Genomic DNA, 18,707 nt, shown 5'->3' on the forward strand with positions numbered 1-18,707 from the left:
ATATTTGTATATCCGTCACAGTTATATACCAATCGTTCAAAATGAATTTCCGTATTTAAAAAAATATTAACCCGGGTAGGTACCCACCTAATTAAAGTTATTCCAAGACTTTTTAAATTTTAAATCTATATTTATTCAGGTAGTAAGTAGGTAATAAAATATTGGATACATAATATGTAAATGTAGGAAAAAGATGCTTTCGAAAAATTATGAGATTCATAAAAGTTTTCTTAAAAGCTCCCAAAAATCGATAATTATATTTTATTGTATCTTATCGTTGCATAACGAACATAAGTTATAAAATAAAAGTTTTTTTTATGAAGGACGTCAACTTCTTAAATTCAATCCTGCAACTTAGGTGAGCTATTTCAGAATTAAAATGATGAGACAGTTTCTTTAAATGGTGTGATAGGTTTCGACTAATACCTTTGCCAAGTAAATGTTATCATATTTAATTAAGGTAGTATCTACTAACATAATGATTTTCTTCCATTAAAAAATATAGACAGTAACAACTCATAACACTTTAACGCAGGAAAGTTGAATGAATTGTGATGTAATGTTTTTCATATATATTTTTTAGGAAAAGCCTTGCAGGCAGCGGTCGTTCGTTGGAAACCGTCTTATAATAATTTATTCTTTCGACAGAGAGGGCTGAGAAACGCCTCCAAAAGGCAATCGTCCCTCTCGCACGCCATGTGACGATTTCTGTTCTTCTCTATCCAGCTGTCGTCAAGTTGCGAGCCACTATATCGCCGCCTCCGCCGGCCAAAAGCAAAACTCGAACCAGTCGTTGTCGGTACACCCGGCGGGTAGCGTGTGATGCGTATGTAAGCGACGTTTGCCGCCAGAGGTTAAAAAAATATTACGAGACACTTTTCCGGCAGAAAAACGCGCGAAACTAGCTGTCAACTCAGTTTGAAAGTGACGTAAATCAAAACAGACCAATATAATTTGCATTCGTTTGTAAAATAAACTTAAATTTGACTGTTTATATTTAAATTACTCTATAATAAACTACACGTGACGTAATAACACTTAATAAATACAGTGGTTTTCAATATTTTAACTTAAAAAAAAAACAACAACACAGTAAATATACTATATTATTAATTACAAAAAAGTGTAATATACCACAATTTAATGACGGTTAAAGTGTGTTTACTAAACTTCTAAGTGAAAGAATAACTTTAACATACCAACGTGAAAAATCATATAAGTACGTATAAAAATAATAATAATTAAAAGTTTGTTATTAACAACAAAAAAATAGACAGTAACAATCATTAAAGACAATTTGTTTAACAACAATATTTTAACAATTGATTTTAATAATTAAAATCTCTCTACTTGCCTAATTAATCTTGATAATTAATATTTAATTGAATGTTCGTTAGTAACAGAATATTATTAAAACCGTGTTTAAATAAATATATTTACGTTTCTATTTAATATGCTGCGTATGTGATGAATAATGTTCTCATGGTATAATTGCTATGCTTACAGAATTTAATTGAAATAATGTTTTGTGACGTTTTATTTTTCGCAGACAGTAGCCGCTGTTAGTTACAATTATGTTATGTGAACGTAATAAGTAGTTAATAATTATTATTATTTGTCTCTGCGAAGTTTATATTAGTGTGCCGTACGTTGTTTTGCAGTCGTGCTCGACCGTCGTTAATGATAGCTAATTTAAATTAGTATTTGACATTCGTGCTAATTATCGTTGTGTTACTTTGTATGCGGCCGGCTAAAGGAGAACGTTCTAGATGGGTGTTGTCTATTATCGTAATAAATTGTTTTGAATTTCGAACACGTCGTTGTTACCGTGTCAAGAAAAACCTGAAACAATTCGAATTTCAAAAGTGATGTTTGACTAAGCTTTTTGGGTTAACTGAACTAGGAAAAACCCTAGGTAAGTTTTCAGATTTTTAGATTTTTAATAATTTTACTACATAACATTATACATAGCTTTATTTTTCTTATATATTTTATTTATACATATAACTATTTATTGAATTAATTAAATTGGAAAAACCGTAGACACATTTTCTTTTATAAACTTTAAATAAATTTACTGCATACACATTTTGGTAATGTTTTATTTATCAGTATTTAAAGTATTCTAGTTATATAAATATTTATTGCATTATTGATTGGCAAAGAGTGTGTACGTATTTAATTAGTATTTTAATCGTATGCATAGCGATCTCATATTATTTGGTGTATGTATGTACTTATATGTAGGTACGTTTGCTGCAGACAGTTTACAGAACGTGCTTATATAAACCTTCATCAAGCATCAGTAACTCCACAGTTCATAATAATAAAAATATAAACATGTAATTATGGTTAATTGAATTCATTATATTCATACGTAGCATGTACCTAAGTATAGTCTGACTACTGTAATTGGTTCTAAGTATCCGATATTGTTATTATAAAACATGCATGTTTATTTTATTAAAAAAAAAAATAATATGTAGATAAATTTTAAGTACCTACTTAGAAGGTATATCTAAATATTTGTAGATGACAATCTGCTTAAATATTGTTATGTACCAAAATATCAACTTCTAAACAAAATATATTTTACCTAAGATATATTATTATATATCTGCATACCTGATACTTTACAATTCTCCAAAAGTCCTTTAAATGAAACTGCGCCACAGGCAAAAGTTTTTCTATGAAAAAATAGACTGATTGCATTAAAAAAAAAGAATTAAATAAGATGACAGTTGGAACGATTGACATCTATGCCAGTCCAATTTTTTTCTTTCTTTCTTAACTTCCTTCTATAAGCACTACGGTACATGGTTGTAGCATCAGTCCCATGAGGAATAAGCACTTAAAATCACTTCTTTCAGACACGTTTATAGCGTCATGGAAGGTGGCCGTGCATATCCACGTCTGTACATACATGACGGGTAGTGGTGGGAACCTAGGTAGATAAAGCTATTAAAAAGTTCTTTTTGTAAATATTAAAATCTTTAATATTTTTATGAAATAATTTTGGGAAGAATTCAACTCTGAAAATTAGTTAGCGTTAAAGCAATCAATATTTAAAACTAAATATTGGTAGTAATTATAGTACCTACTTAAATATGTATTTATATAAATATTTTACCCATAAGTATAAAAAAGACCCAGAAAGATCATTAAACAAGTAAAACATGATATAAAAGTATTAAATAATACTTAAGTAAACATATTATAATATTATATCTTTGTATTGTAATGCTATAATGTAGGTACGTCATATTATTATTGAAATATTTTGCGTAATTTTGAAGATAAAATCAAAAACGATGTCATAGTAAAGATTTTATTGCGGCACTATTCCATAATAAAACGCTATTTATTTAAAATGAGCTGTAATGGGCTTATTATCTACGATAAAAATACGATAATTATATGCCAGAGGTTACCTTACCTCCCAATTATGGGTTGTATATGACTTAAATCAGGCTAATTATCTCACAAAGAAAATAATAATTGTGTCTTTATGATTTTATTACGCTGTTGTATTATGTTATTGACTATTATTATCATTAATTATAATATATTCTCCATATTAAATATTCGTATTTTCAAACAGGTTTGTATGGATACTTCAAAGGTTCAATAGAACTTCTTCAAAGAAAATGAGATTTATTTTTATAGTAGTAAATTGTATCACGATATTGTTAAATTTAATCTATCGTCGTAAATGTTACTAAAAGTTCAAAATAATTTTTGATCATACGCAGAGAAATATACTGACTAAAACTACTGCAAATTATATTTGAAGTTCATACCATTATCTACTAGACTAGACGAAATAAGTATGAAATAAAAAGATAAAAAGAACGTTTTTAAATTTTCTGTTGAATTATTATGCTCAATATGCTCAAACTTGTACTTGATAAATGAAGTAAATAAAAAACAAACAAACAAACAAATATAGAATACTGAAATGTCATTTTGATTTCCATAGTAACGCACGTATATATTAATAATTTAGTTGCTAGGACCACCTCTTAGCAACCAATAATAGTGGATTGGATTACGGATTTCATCCGAAATAACTTTTCATACAAAACAGAATTAGCTGAAAATGAATTCAATTATACTAAAAGTATTAAAATAATGGATTGGCATTGTGTTATGATATATTCTAAAAGTTTCAAATGTCTAGCTAGTCGGGAAGTTAGTTAAAAATCGATTGCAAGATTTGTACTGGATAAACAACCACCGGACAAATAAGAATATGAGCTAATAAAAACGTTGTAAAATAAAATGGCATGTACAGATTACGAACCAGATAAGTATGACGATAAATAATAATATTTGAAAATGATTGTTTTTACGACACGTGTTTCATTACTTAAAACAGGGTACTCAGAAATAAAGGGAACTGAAATACCTAACGGATGTGGAGAAACAGGTAATCGATCTCGAGTGTGGAAGAATATAGGATAAACTCAGTAACGTCCCGTGGGGGTAGGCAGATTGAGCGTCGCTTGGGGGCGGCAGTTACTCGAAGGGCGGCAAATCGAGGAGAATCATAAGGTATGGGTATATAAAAATAGCTACCTAAACTTAGTAATAACGAAAATATCTTTCCATTAGAAGAAAAGTGACATGAATCGCCCTTAATTCCTCATGACATAGCAAATTAATGTACAGCAAAAAAGAAATGTAAGAAACTATTGTATTAACAAAGTCAAAAAATCCCCTCTTTTGGGGAAAAATATTTATAAATTTAGTTATGTTAGTTTTAGTGGTAGGTATATATTTTGTTAATAATGTACCCATACAATATATTTTTTAGATATCGGAGACATGAAAGGATGATAAAAATACTGTAAGTATAAAAATTGGGATTTAAATTTTGGTGCTGCCTAGGGGCGGCATTTTGTCTAGGGACGTCACTGGATAAACTTAAAGACGTGTTAAGAATACGCTTGTAGGTATTTCGGCCTGATACATAAACTCGTTTTATGCGCTGACGCTCATTCAATATTGGTGTAAATAATTTGAAATTGAAACATACACTATTGCACGTCTATAATGTGTGGTTCATTTTCGTAGGACACTCACACATTCAAAACCCAAAAAAGTCAAAGTCAAAATGTAGTGTATTGTGTCATAACCTATGAATGTATTTATTAATCTATTCTGTGCCTAAAAAGGTATGTAGGTACTACAGAACAGATTGATACATAGAATTCCGATAGGCTATTACCACAATACACTACATTTTGATGAAGGGTTTTGAATGTGTGTGAGTGCTCTACGAAAATGAACCACACATTATAGATTGTGCTATAGTGTGTGTTACAACCTTCAAATACACCAATATTGAATGAGCGTCAGTGCATAAACTGAGAGTAGTTGTCAAAACGAAGGATAAGTGTATTCTTTAAATGTGTTTAAGTTTATCCCATATTGTTGTACAATCGAAATCCTTCAGAATTTACCTAAGTCGGGGTACAGCTTTGTATATAAATACATATAGATTTTGTTTATTTGGGACCAAGGACTAACAAAAACACTAGTTTAGAAGACAAATATTTAATAAAACTGCAGTTATTTGTACATAGTAATAAGCATAAAATATTAAAAAATAAATGAGCACATAAACCACTAGTAGGTACCTCAGTACCTATATATACCTAATATTTTTGATCTGGAAATTAATAACATTGTTTTAATACTTATAATGTACCTACTGGGCTTAAATAATATTGCACCTATCTAGGCACTTTTTTACATTTCAGCATACTTATGCATTAAGTTAATTATGATTATTCATTCTGCAAATATTTTCAAGGTTTATTTGAATTTGAATACAAATAACTCTTATCCGTATTGCAATAAAAGCGTTTTATGAAACTCACAGTAATTATAATAAATAAAGTTTGACAATTTGCCTTTTTTAATTTTTAGACTGAAAATGCGGTAATACATAATATAATCAATGATGTGCAGATTAGATACCTTATTGAATATCCACTAATAAAGCTTGTGCGATTAGTTATGGCGTTCGAGTGATTTCGGAAACATGTTTGTATAAAGATACTTTATAGTGCGGGTGAAGATAAAGTGAGTATTTTTCACGGTACGTTCACCCACTGAAACTCAAGATTGACATTAGGTACATACTGCTGAAAATTCCAAGACGCCAGGACTACAATGTTGTGTAGGTATTAGGTACCTATTCTAGCCCAATATCGTATTTTATTTATATTGCAGACAATCTCATTTTTTTATAGTAGATAGGTACATAATAATATTATATTATATCACATTGACAAGTAATCTTCATATTGTATTTTAAATACTATATTTGAGTGATATTACATTAAAAAACCGTGAATCCTTAGTTAAACTATTATGTGAGGTATCTATTAAGTTAGACAAGATACTGTTTTAGTAAATGTTGTATATTTATGATTAAAAAATACTTACCTACTCGTTTTAAACACTATCATAAAAAAATGTTTTGTAAATGCCAGACGAACCCTGATAGATAATGAAGACTTTTATTTTTTTGGCTATAATTACTCGGTAACGTGATTAATGTATCAAGGATCTTCAGTCGCTGATGTTAATTAACTTTAATTAGCGTAAATTTATGTAAATTTTCTGTTTCGTACTTGCGAATAATAATTCAAAATGTCAGCCATTTGATAATTAAAGTTCTCAGAATTTGCAGATGCAACGTTGGAAGTGTTAAATAATTTAAAGACAATTTTAAGGATTCTTTACACTGAGCATTAAGAAAAGCATTAAAGCATGAGTTTTGTAATAATATAATGACAGTAGGTACATTTTATATTCAGTGTGTTTATCGTTTTTATTTTAAGGATTTTAGGTTTTATTCTCTTTTGATAACATAACGAATAGGATTAACTATAGTTTATAAAAAGTAGTCTCTGATATCAACACATCAGTTAAATTTTAAACGATGTTTGATACTTTTATTAAACCTATGCTAACGTGTTTGGGGAGATTAAGATATGTGCTTTTGAATTTTGCGCTGGTTTTATTTACATTGATCTTTAGACCATTTAAAGATGTAGTTTGTTTATTGTCTCTTGAATTTAATCGATATAATCATCAAATAATTCTCAGGTCACAGCAACGCTCGAAATGGAAAAATTTACGAACCGGAGCGCTTGACAGTTTTCTGAAGATATTTATATAGTTATCAAATTTTATATGTATTTCATTAAAAGATAGTGTTATGTTATATTTTTTATTATATGGCCTATTTAGCTCAGACGGTAAAATTATTTCCACGAGACGGAGTGATAATTTTACCAATTTCACGAACAGGAACGGCGCTCCGGTCTATTTCGAGCCCTGTGTCACAGTGGAGGTAAAAACTAAGTTAGTTTCGGACAGGTGGTATCGACGTACGTAGATCCAATTCCAATCCGTCCAATTCGATTGTATTTTTTCTACGCAAGACATTATGCAAATGTTTGTCATCTATTATTACCAGGTAGGTACCCAGTATGTGCAACCTATGTCATACCATTTTTACAATAGGTCTTCCGTCATGACCGTGTGAGAGATTTGCCTAAACGTATCTGCCAAATTCTTTGGCTTCCAAGTTCCGACAAGTCGTAGATGATATAATTAGATCCAACCAGTGGACGAACAATTACGTATCCTACGGCTTCTTCACTGTAATGCTAGCAGTTTGTGAGCGTATTTGAGGTATTCCCACTTCCATTTAATATAGGGGTAGAAAAAAATACTCATGCTATCATAATTAAAAAAGTTAGAAGCACAAAGGATTCTTTCAATTTTAAAATTGCACTCAGCCACTCTATGGAACGTTCAAATGAAAAGACAAAATAAAGTTTGTATTTTTATTTTAAACAATGGATTAGTTTTCTCATTATACCTACTATATTATTATAGTATAATAAAACTTATAATAGGTATACCTTAAATCCCCTCAAAATTATTTATCCGCAGATCTCAATATCCAAGGTGTAGGTGTTGAAGAGAAGCCAATTTGCTTTTAACGGACTCAATTATTATGCACTAACATGTTACGTCCAATATGTCATTTTAATGTTATGTATTTATATAATTCTGTATTTTACCATACATTATGCGAAAATCACTAAATATATTTCGGTGTTTTATGGTTCAAAGATGTAAATGTAGATGTAGATGAGTGGAAAAATAAAATTTAATATATCACAAAAAAGAAATACTAATAAATATAATGATACCTACCCCTATATCGGGGTTTATTGTCTCAACAAACCACTACTTTTTCTATAAATTAATAATAATGAATGGTCGTCATAATATATTTTTAAAATGTGCCAAAGTGTTGTATGAAAGTTGAAAGCATCTGAGGATAGTCAACTTGTTAACGAGAGCTCAGATTCTTGCTAATAATATCCATCCAGTGGTGGCAGTAGTGCGAACTTTCGTGAAAAGTTTATTTTTTTTATTTTTTAAACTTTTTTTTACGACGCCGCTAACGGAAAGCGCTCCTTTGGCTAACGGCACTCGACCGGATTTAAAGCGAGAATTTTTCAGCTCTTCCGGGAAATTTAAGCCGAATTTCTGAAAGAGTTGTGTTCTGGTCGTAATTATTATTTTTTCCTTCGCCACAGTGGTAAACGCGTGGGATGTTTCGCCGCCGTTTTAATTATCTCTATTTATGCGAGGTTTGAATAATGACTGCGGAATAATTAAGCATACTTTCTGATATTGTATGTAATTAATTTATAAATAGGACCTACTTATTCAATAGGGTAAAGCAGGGCTAGATGAATCATTAAATTTAAATTCATTTATTATAATTTATTATGAACATACTACTCGAGATTTGGCTGTATTGGCGTACAATGAAGATATTATACTGATATTATGATAGACTGATTATATTATCAATAAGGAGGTTTTATTTGGCTATATTTTCCCCAATGAGAAGTAGGTATGATTTTCTTCAAGTCATAATGTGGGGAAAAGTAAACGGCAACAGAAGCGTTGGTATAAAGAGATTCTTTTGGCTGCGTTACCTCCGTAAGTATCTCTATATCAAAGGCATTGTGGATATGTCCTGGTTTAACATGTCTACGTAGCGGAGAAATGCAGAAAGCAAACCACATCCTCTGGAAATGTCCTAAAATGTGTAAAGAAAGAGAAGATGTGCTCAAACTGGTCAAGCAGTTGTTGCTCCTATCACAATACCCGATCTGGTTGTATTTTATTACATTTAGAAATTTTGCGGCTTCATATTGCCAACGTAAAGATCTATTTACATAGGTTGTCCGATAGTTTTGAATTGGTTCTTTTTACTTATTACATTTTTTAATTTTGCCTCTACTTGCTCCTCTTTCACATGGATACTCTCAACCTTACTAAAACGTAACTGCTCCTGAGATATTTCCAGATATAAAAATGATGATTTACACCAAACATAGAGTCCTGTGATACGCCTGATTAAGAGTTGGTTTGGTGCGTAGCGGCTGTAGTATTACTTCAATGAGATAGCGTGGAGTAGATACCTACTGCAAGTTGGTCGCCAACATTCTGTATAAGGCCGGGTCAAAAGCAAAAGATGGACATAACAAGTTAAATTAAATGCGTTTAAAATGTAGACATTTAAATGTTTTTCAATAAAACAATGAAAGAATTAGCTAGAAGGCATACTTAAGGCACACATTACTTCTGCATCTAAATGGCGCCACCGAGTTTTCTATTTTGGGAGCGCTGTTTTCACGCTTTATCCAATTCGGCATGGAATATAAAAAATAAACCAAGGCGTAACACAATCTATTATAACCTAGAAATAAGTATCTATTTAGTAGATTGTGTTAGGTTTTGGTTTGTTTTGTCCCACGTCTGATGAAAATTGCAAAGGAAAACCAGTGGCGCCATTTTTCGCCAAGTGGTAGGTGTTAAGGTTACATAGCATCCAGGCGACAAAATACACAAATATATTTATTAATAATATTATCAAAAATATATTGAATTTTATTACATAAACAAAATGGTATGTTTAGAGCTCCGTTGTCTGCATCGTATTGAATTTTTTATTGGTGATTTTGGGTGATTTTCATACTAAAAATTTAAAAAAATCTTTGATCTCTTTCGGAAAAAAGAAAAGCGATCAAAACAAAATGTATTTAATACTTATGATTGTTATATATTAGGTAGGTTTTAATTCACTAAATACTTAGTGGTTTTACAATATCTGATAAAATTTATGAGAAGAATTGGTGGGGTTTAATTGAATTGTCTGCTGTAACAAAGTTATTGTTTCACTTAGGTACATATACCTAAAAAATTAAAATTTTACATCTATTTGTATTCTGGGACCAATTAAAAAGGCAGAACATAATATTCTCTATCATAACTAAAATACCTACGCAGCTGTTAGGTTTCGCATTTTAAGATTTCATGAATATTTATAAAAATATGGTTACATACTATTACTTATAAATATTTTGTAGTTAATACATTTGAGGCTATTTTTTACTCTGAAAATAAAATGGTTTAGCTGCCCTGATTTTTTTAGATATATAATATGTTTATATATATATATAATATAATCGATATGTATGATTATGGTCACCGAATAATTTGAATTAACGTATAGGTACATTTCAAATGCAAACAAATTCAAAGTTATTCGTCATATATGAAAAAAGCATTTTTCTCGGCTTGTTCTATCGGTGACGAGATAGTTTATTATATTATTATAAGCTTATGACAAACTTAATGGAACATTACAAATATATTATTGACCACAAAATATTTAATTACGTGTTTGTTTATAATACGTACATTATGTGGACAAAAAACGACAACGAAATGCAAAAGTTGATATACTTATGTATAATTAATTTTATGCCTATATAATATAATAAATTTTTAATGAACATACACAACTTGGAGCACCTGAAAAATATATAATATTACGTATATAATAAAAAAGATTTCGCTCAATGTGTTTTATCAAACAAAGAATGTAGGTATATAATACTAATCACACTGAAATTTCACGACCGATGTGTTATATCCAAGGCTACCACATTATGTGATTTTCAATCAAGAACACTAGCAATAGGTTTAATATTATTGATTTCCTAGACATCGTCAGGATATAATTAAATTTTAATTTTAACGTACTAATATTTCATAATTATGTTATATCAATGAATTCAACAAATATTTACTACGTCGGTACATTCTTAAATTTTGCGTATAATTCATTGAATAAAACATAGTTAACTTAGGCGATATAGTGGTGATGGATAGATAAGCGATGGAGGAGATGAACTGAAGTCTGAGGATGAAGTAGATTGGATGTTTATTTGCGAGTTTGACAGAAATACAATGTTACAGTGATACAATGGTGTAATATAACAAAGAGATAGGTATTATTGTCAGAGGCACTAAGTTCTTTAGCTAGATACAATGCGGAGTGAGTGTACGAAGTTAAAAGATCGAATGAGCTATTCGGAGGGAGTATTACGAGTGAGACATTTGTTCGATTGTTCTAGCCTTTTTATTTAGCCCAACACGGTTAAAATATATGCTTACACAAGTATTCCAGGCTTTTGGTGAGATTTAAAAAAAAATTAATAAACCTTGATAATGTTACTGAGGTGAACAAGTGATTATTTGCAAGAAGTAATTTGACTGTGTGAATTTTGTATGCAAAAGAATATATGTTATGAACAACTTATTTTTGTACTTCTCATCGAGTATGCGTTATTCAAAACTACTGACGGCTTGTGAATCATTAAATATATAAATGACAATTAAATCAATGATATTAATTAGAGAACTCGATCATACAAATCTGTTGACAGCCACAAGACCCTCTTCAGGATCAATGAAAAATGTCATCAAGTGAGATGGTATTAAAATAATATTATTATAGTTTAACTTTTGAATTGACATCGAGATGACTAGACGATGAAATGATCAAACGCAAGTATATGAGAATAAACTTCTATTACAATTTCCATCCTATATCCGACTAAAATAAAAGTTTGACTTTTATCAAACTTAATTGACGTAGGCTTCAAAAATTTCACTCCATTTTAAACACCTATCATTTTTACCAAACTAAAATGGCACTTTGCTGCAGTTACGAAGTAAATATAGGAAGTCCACCTATTATAATCTATCATTAGTTTATCGAATGCTGCCATTAAAAAAAATGAAATGACTAATGAATTAGAAAATGATATGCTATGAAAAATACATTTGAATTGAGAGCATCAATTTATTACACAATAACTACTGATTTTGCGTAAGATTTATTTATAATAAATAAAAAACTAAGAATTTTAAACATTTTCAACTTGCCACCAAAAGAGACCTTAAATATTTTTAATCAGGATTATCTATATATATCAACTAAACTAATGTAAACACATCCCCCAGAATTATTAATGTTTTCCATTCAAATGTAGTAATCATAATGAGCATAAAGATGGCATTCATTTAAACATGAAAATATATATAGGTAAAAAAATATCGATTTTTTAACTCTCCTTATGTGATACAACAGCTCGTCCAACTGTAGAGCATCTCTAAACCAGAATTAAATATTATTAAATACATAAATAGTTGGAATATTTCTCCATTATAACTTTATACTAAAATTATAAATATATTAAGTAATAATAATTTTATTATAAATGTATTTTACAATGTTAATAATACAAGTGTTATTAATGGAAATAAATTCTTCACAAAACCTAACAAAATAACAAGAACACAGTAAAAATAATTAAATATAATTTAAAACTTCTAAGTATTTATTTATTTTCTAAGCAAATTAACAACAGGCAATTTTACTCTATGTTGGTACATACCTATCTACCGTTTTTTATTAACAAAGTTTTAATTATTTGTATGTTACTTTATTCATTAGATGAATATCGCCCTCCTAGAACCAGACTGTAGTAACTAAAAGTGCAGTTTTGAGTTTACTTACTTACTTCACCTTGTCACGCCACAGTGTTGGGGCAAAGGGCAAGCATGATGTCTCGCCATTTCCCTCGATACGTCACCACGTCTCACGCCTCCTGCCTTCCTGCAGCTCGTAGATCGCTTTTGTAGAATCGGTGTGGGGTGAGGGAGGGTTGGTCACGGCAACAGGACCCTCGAAGCACCCGGAACACATGTCCAAACCACGTGAAGCGTGTCTTTGTGGTTCAATCATCTATCCAACGGTAAAACTTTGGTATCTAAACTCTATTTATTATGGAGTTATCAGCGCTCGAAATAGAAAAGTTTACGAACCGGAACGCTCGAAATTTCCTGAAGACAACAGACGAAGAACATAGTTATCAAATTTTATGTGTATTTTATAAAAATAAGAGTGTTAGATTTTTAGTTATACTATTGTCTTTCTAGTTCAGACGGTCAAATTACATTTTCCACGAGACGGCGCGATAATTTTACCGATTTCACGAACCAGACTGCGCTCCGGTGTGCTCCGGTCATTTCGAGCCCTGGGAGTTATTCATAAAAATGCGGTCTTATTGTTAATGCGTAATATGCATTGCGTTTGTACTGAAGTGGACTGCAGTGAAATACTTACTCCCATTTATCCGGTCCTTAACAGTATTTATTACTTTCAATAATTTCAACTTTGCTATATCCATACAAATATTAGACTCAGTTATATCAGTGATTCTGGATGAAAGATTATTATATGTATATAAAATATTTATTATTTATTCACTGTGGGTAAAAGTTATGTAAAAACTTGTAAAATAATATACTATATAAGTATATAAATCAATTAAAATCTAATGGCAGTGTAACAAGATATTTTTTGATGTATGTAGTACATACCTATAGTATGTACTTAAGATAGTCGGAGTTGTACAGAATCAGATTTTATCGTTTATTATTAAAATAACTATTCATTATTATCTATTTTGTACATCCTACCGTGCCCATAATAATATGTTGTTCATTATTCGACTCGGGCATATGATTAGTGATATTATTACTAATATAAAAACTGTGTTTAACTTTCAGATTCCTGGCATCAGTGAGCAGCCAATATCGAAGAAGAAAAATATACAATCATTTGAAAGAAGTAGAGGACGTTGAAATAACAATACACGGCGCATATTTAGAAAGTGGTTTCTCACTATCGTAATCAGTAATCACACTTCGATTATAATAACTCGCTTGAAGTATTCATAGTCAAAACGGAAGTAATTGAAGGCAGCAAGCTGTTTTATCCGCATTTCAAAACGGCAGCCCTCCACAGAGAACTGCTCTTTGCCAACACGTCAGGTGAGTGATTATTTTATTCATTACATTATTAAAATATTGAATTTAAAAAAAATCTTTCATTTAACTCACACTGGGTTGCGAGTCTAAATTCTGCACATAGAAAAATAACGATTTTTTGTTTTTTCAATGTGTGTTTTCAAAAGTCAATTAGGGTGGTGTGGTCGTCACTTATGAAGCCTGTTATACCTAGTCAAAAGAACGTTACGGACGTTGGTTACATGTAAATTGTACGTATTACATTTCACCGTAGCACAGTACACCGTGAGCTTTCTTATCGGAAAGAGATGACTGTATACTATACATACAGTACGGTCATCTCTATAGCACTGAGATGAAAAAAATACGCGTTATTCGTGTCTGTATTGCAGATCCTAACAAATAATCCAGTATATCGGCTATTCAAAATTTGTTTGCCGCTGGCTTCCTGTCAACCGATAAAAACCGTGTTTTATTTGGACATGAATTGTATCTCACTACTAAATGACTCAAAGAGGTGGGACGGTCTTTAATATACGACCATATCGTCGTTTCCATTGCAAAATTGTATATCTGCAAAATATGCGTTTTTGACATTTTTGTATAATTAAAACCGCAAAAATCACCTTTACACACATGCAAAATAACACAATTTACAAAAATTGCATTATCGATTAAATTATGAAAACCTTTTTTGAATTGATTCAAGTGCCGTACAATTTGTAAACTGTTTTTATGCTCCCCTGAAAACTTGAAATTTTGCAGATATTCAATTTTGCAATGGAAACGACGATATAATATTTCCGATAGAAAATTTCACGGTAAAGTGTGATACGGCAAACTGTATACGTACAAATTTCCGGACACGACGGAGGTTATGGCGAAAATTAGTTATTTATGGCGTTATAATTTCATCTTCAGCGTCTTAAAATTACGTCAGCACGAATTCCGCGAATAAGTTACAGATATGTTATGGCAGGGTAGTGAGGAGTATGAAGGTTACTAATACAAAATGACATTCGAAATTTTATTGTAAAAATGAGCTATCTTTACATACGGTTAGATTAATTAGTTTTGAATGTCTCATTCAGTGTTCAAAAATGTATAACTTGTTTTGATAGGGTAGTTAGTAAAAAATGTTTAACAAAACCAGTAATGTTCTTTTTTCAAATTGCTCTACTGTAATGTTGAAAACTGTGCCCTTATGCGTTAACACTTTTAAATAATCTACACCTTTTTTATATTTTTTGACAAAACCCTTGTCTTTAGTTTTTTTATTTGTTATATTATACTCGTTAGTTGTGTATGTACATACATTATGATACACTATTGTGCATGCTGCTAATTTCCATACATACCTATATGTTTTTCTTTTGTTGAATAAATACAATAAATTGATAAGTGGCTTAGACCGTAACGCGTTCAACGGAAATCATAACAAAACATGGTTCAAACACCCGTTTTGGGATATCAAATAATAATATGTACAAAAAAGTATACGATGACCGCTCTCATTTCTTAAATCTCGAACCTAAACCAGGATTATTAATTTCTGTTGCTGTACGCCACTGTTGTAAAGCCTCAATAATCTTGAAGAATAATCAAACGAATGCAATGTCTACTAAGTTATCTCTGTATATTAGTGAGAATGTGTGTACAATTAATTTATTCAGCTCGCATTAGGGATTGCATTCCGGGATAGTATTTTTAATTCCGGGTTTTCGGAATTCGTATTCTTTATTATGCAAATCTCGGGATATCAGCATTTTTAAAACCATTAAATTTTACACAAAATGCATTTATTAAAAATCGTACAAATATTTAAACATTTTTTTGACCATGTCCGATCTTAATAATGGGCCTCCACAGAGTGGTTTTGTATTAAGGGGGACATGCTCAGCGTAGGTCAAAATGGAGCTTTTGTTCTATTTTCAAAGCATGATCCTGGACATTCCTTAAACGTTGTAAATTATCTATTTATTATCCTTTATATTTATTTTAAACATTTGATGACTGCATAAAGTATTTTTATTGCATACAATAGTATTCTTTTAAACCTCTCGCTCTAATGTTTTAGATTATAGTCATATTTCAGTACATGAATGTGCAGTGGTGTTAAGATTTTTTACATTTATTAATTTTTAAACGCATTTATAAAACCATCAGTATAATTTATATCGACATTATTATAGTGAAATATTTACGATAAAAAATTATATTGATAATCTCTGTGATCCCAAATTTGACAAGAATTAGGCATTTTATTATTCAAGAAATGGGCAAGATTAACAAATTTGAAGATAATTCTAAAGATACTAATTATAAGCTATATTTTTGACTATTCAAGTGTGATAAACATCCTACGAATAATGATTGCTTTATAATAATTATTGACCTAAGAATAAGGTAGTGATTTTTTGAAATACGCCATTTCTTTTGGCATTCCCCAGTGGTTAAGCTACAACATACGGCCGTAGCCATAAATTGACAAACTGTAATTTAAGTAGGGAGTAAAATGATGTTAACGCGCGTGTTTGAACATGTACCTAACTGATTTTTAAACGGTACCTACATGTTACAGTTAAATACTAAAATTTCTACTACTATAATGTATCCATATATGGGTAATAAAATGGAATAAACAAATACGATATTATAAAACACCCACTTTATAAAGGGACTTACATTTCTTTTCTGTTCTATGAAATATTAAATAATTTTAATACGTATCGTCACGTCATATAAGAACTTTTTCTACTAATCACAACAGTATTGACTAAATTAATATTAAGAAATTGTGTCATTTATATTATTATTTCACATTTTTTGATGTCTTAATGTAAAAAGTAAATTATTGTAATCAACAGTGATGTAATGATCAAAGAAAACACCTCTACCCATCACGGAGCGCTCGATAATTTTACGAGAATATTTACATAGTTAAATATAAAAAATACATAGTTTTCTAAGCGTACGTGTTTTTTTTTAAGTAAGTGTGCTGGTGGCTAGATGGCTTATCTACGTCAGACTCTCAAATTATTTTTTCCACAAGACGGAGCGACAATTTTGGGAGTTTTATAAGCCGGAACGGCGCTCCGGTGCGCTTCGGTCCATTTAGAGCCCTGCCCTTACCTAAGTATAAGTGTATACAGTTTACGTAGGTACGATATTAACCACCCATACTGGTAATACTCATACAAAGATGCACCAATGGTGACCTAGTCTAGTTGATAGAGTAGCTGTTTCTAAGTATATTAGATGCGAATCCAATCCCACGGTTGGAAATAAAAAACAAGATGTTCTTTTTTTAATGTGTGTTTGATCCAGTGCAAATACCAATTGGATTGAAAGTATCCAGTACAATATCATGTTCTGCTAAGAAGCGAAAATGGTTAATTACTTGTATACTTAATAATATATTGTATAAAATAACATGTTGGTAATATATTTTTTTATAATACCAATTAATTTACTGCGTTTGTACCTAGGGGTAGGCAGGGCCGCATCTGTGAATTGTGCTGCCCGCGTCGCGCGTCCCAACCTTTGATTGCTTTCATTCCGCTGCCGTATAATTATCATTACTGGGATTCTTTCATATTTGATGAAGGTGGTCGGCTGCCTCCTTGCTCCGTGCGGCCCGGAGAGGCCTGCCTAACAAATTACCGCGGCGGCGGCCATTTATAAAAATCTAAATTACACCAACATAAATTAGTGCGGAGGAAAGAGTGAGATGTAATTATGGAAAGCCGCATTAATATTTATGTCCCTAATTATAAGACCTTTGAATAATACCTAACGAACGCGAGGAATGAGCGAAGGCGTCGGGTATCGTTGGTGGGAGGGTGGGAAATCAAGATTAATATTAATTTGTTAAAACTTTTACATTAAAAAATTTACCACCAATTTATAAAAGAAATATCACATAATTATATAAGTATGTTTTTTGTGTATTTTTTTCAATGTTATTGTAATAATCTTAAATTTAAATTTGCAGTCTGTTTTAGTTATCCTTGGTTTATATCTTTAAGCGTTACCTATTTAATGTGTAGAGACAGTTATTAATAACATATATCATCGGTAGGTACCTGGATAAAGTCATAAGATGCTAAAACCGATATTTATTAGAAAATACAAAGGTTTCATAGATTTGAGTACCTATTCAATTTTTAAAATTTTGTAATTTACAAGCTTAGATTTTGATATTACCGAATCGACTATATATATTTTATTATAGATATTCTACTACAACACTTACAACAGTTACAACCCAAACAGTTAATATAATATAATTTTCCTAACATTATACATAATTTCAAGTTGATAACCACATGTAATATACACGACTCGACGTGAAATCAGTACGTATTCTATATTTTGATTATTAATTTGAGATATTATTATGTATCTTTATGCATAAAATGAAATATAAAGGT

The 18,707-nt window shown here is 30.6% G+C and overlaps 1 protein-coding gene across 1 annotated transcript in view; it reads left to right on the forward strand.

The window, feature by feature from the left end:
- The first annotated feature begins 788 nt into the window (after positions 1-788).
- The window catches only part of pdm3 (POU-domain protein pdm3), a 251,609-nt gene continuing 233,690 nt past the window's right edge, over positions 789-18,707 (forward strand). The window contains exons 1-2 of the mRNA XM_085944799.1: positions 789-1,915; positions 14,035-14,298. The gene's annotated coding sequence lies outside the window, so the exon portion shown is untranslated. The remainder of the gene's footprint in view (positions 1,916-14,034; positions 14,299-18,707) is intronic.

The sequence above is a fragment of the Rhyacophila brunnea genome, unplaced genomic scaffold (assembly GCF_057557595.1).
Source record: "Rhyacophila brunnea isolate RB1 unplaced genomic scaffold, BYU_Rbru_1.0 scaffold_17, whole genome shotgun sequence".
In the NCBI taxonomy this organism is placed as follows: domain Eukaryota; kingdom Metazoa; phylum Arthropoda; class Insecta; order Trichoptera; family Rhyacophilidae; genus Rhyacophila; species Rhyacophila brunnea.